Consider the following 2,096-nt stretch of genomic DNA (forward strand, 5'->3'; position numbering starts at 1 on the left):
GAGTCCTGAACTCAAAAAAAAAAAAAATACTAGACCCACTAAACTCACGACCTTACTGCCAAAGGAAAGTCTGCTCAGCATACTGAATGAAACCTGTTGTAGAGACTCTAGCCCATGTGACTGTGAGAATGCCAAATACTAGAGTGGCTGAGGTGTGTGTATCTATTGTTTGGGATAAGTGTGTTGTGTCCTGAGAGTGAATTGTGCTGAGAATTGTTAGAGCTGTGATCTGAAGCAACATACGAAGGAGAGATGGACCTGTATTTGAATGTGTCAGCATTGCTTCTTCGTAGCTGCCTATTTCTGGTCTGGTTTTCCTCACCTGTAACTTTGTCTTGTGTGAGTGCTATTTTGTGGAGAGACTCTCTGCTTCTTGTTTAATATGTGTTTCCTTGTCTATTCTGGAGGCTAATCACTGGATCTCGCTTCTTGTACCTTGAAGCCCGATGGTAGATGGGATGTCTCCTGGGTGTGCAGGTGGTTGGGGTAGTCACACGTAGTCAGCTGCTAAATCCACCCACTTGGTGTGTGGGGCTGGTGACCACTGTGCTTCGTTAGCTGGTGGGTCAGTGTCTTCGGTTGCTTTAGGCCAAATATTCTCATCTGGATGCTGCAACATAGAACCATTCACTTCATTACCTGTTGTGTCAGGTGCAGTGCTGCTGAGCACAGTTAACTCATGCCATTGTCCTGGCCCTTTCTCCCTAGTGGGGAATCCAGCACATTTTATCTGTAATTCATGTGACAGATTTGCTGGTAGAGGGTGTCCACTTAGCTGGCCTTTGTTTGTGGCTGCTGTGTTCAGTCCATGGGGGAGAGAGCTGCAGTGGTTCCACCTCTGTTCAAGGTGGCTGAAAAATGGTATGGCGGGGCAGGAACCTTCTAGAAAAGGATGCCACGCTTTGCTGATCTCAGCTCCTGCCCTCTGCTAGGTGTTAGTCACAAGCTATCTGTGTAGCAAAGAGGTGAATGCTTGCTGACTGCTGACGTTATAACCTCATGTCCTGCAACTTCCCATGCAAGCATTTGTCCAGAACTATGACTTTGCCCATAAGCATATAGGAGCCTGCCACAGGGAGAGCTTCCCCAAATATGTATCCACTAGCTGCTGAATGTTGTTCCTGTTGTGATGGGCTGCTGGATGGTAAATTGTGTAGCTCAAATCGAGCAGCCTCGCTTTATGCTGTGCTTTAGAGCAGGGCACTCTGTGCCCTTGTGCTGGCTGGTGGCAGCTAAGACCGTCACTGAGCAGTCTCTGCGAGCATCCAGGGAGACTCCTCTGGGAGACCTCAGGGTGATCCTGCCCTTCTCTGCAGGGCAGCCACTTGTGGAAGGGACTGAAGCTTTAATGCTGTAGAGGGATCTGATTTTTAAGCATGGCTGAACACTCATGTTCACAGGGATAGATAGGGAGTTCTTGCAGCCTCTGGAAAACCAGATCCCTTGAGGTAAAAGAGAAGGCTCTGCCTCTGTAGGTGCAACAGATTTTTACAGGATATTACTGTTACTGTTTATTTACCAATGTCTGACCTCCCCAGGCCTCCAGATTTTTCTTCAGTTTAACACTGCTTGATATTTCCTTCAAGATCCCAGACTCTGTGACCTGTGGTTCTGATTTACATCTCTGAACAGACATGTTCCCCGGAGCTGGTTTGCACAGGGGCTCCGAGGTCGGAACAGGCTCAGGCCCTTATGCGCTGCCCATCCCTGCCAGAGGGACCGCTGAGGGAGGTCCCTGAAGGTGAAACTGCTGCTTCCCCAGTGTGGATCTCTTGGGATCTATGTGAGGACTGGCACCTCCTGTGGGAAAGGGCAGAGACTGAACAAGCTGCAGTGTAGGAGGCACAGGTGTGGCATGCCGTTTGTAGTAGCCTGGGTGCATGTTAACACCGATAGCTGAAGCTCAAGAGCCTCATGGTGCACGGGCTATGCAGACAGTATGTATTGCCAGAGGGCACAGCATCTTTTCTTCCTAAGTGACATTGGATCGTTTACTTTTTTTAAAAGAAATATTTTATTAGGCATATGTGTTTTAAAAATCAATTTTTAAAAAGTATATATATATTTAAATTAATTTATTTTAAGTGATACGCACA

This window comes from Pterocles gutturalis, unplaced genomic scaffold (assembly GCF_000699245.1).
Source record: "Pterocles gutturalis isolate BGI_N339 unplaced genomic scaffold, ASM69924v1 scaffold53149, whole genome shotgun sequence".
NCBI lineage: Eukaryota > Metazoa > Chordata > Aves > Pterocliformes > Pteroclidae > Pterocles > Pterocles gutturalis.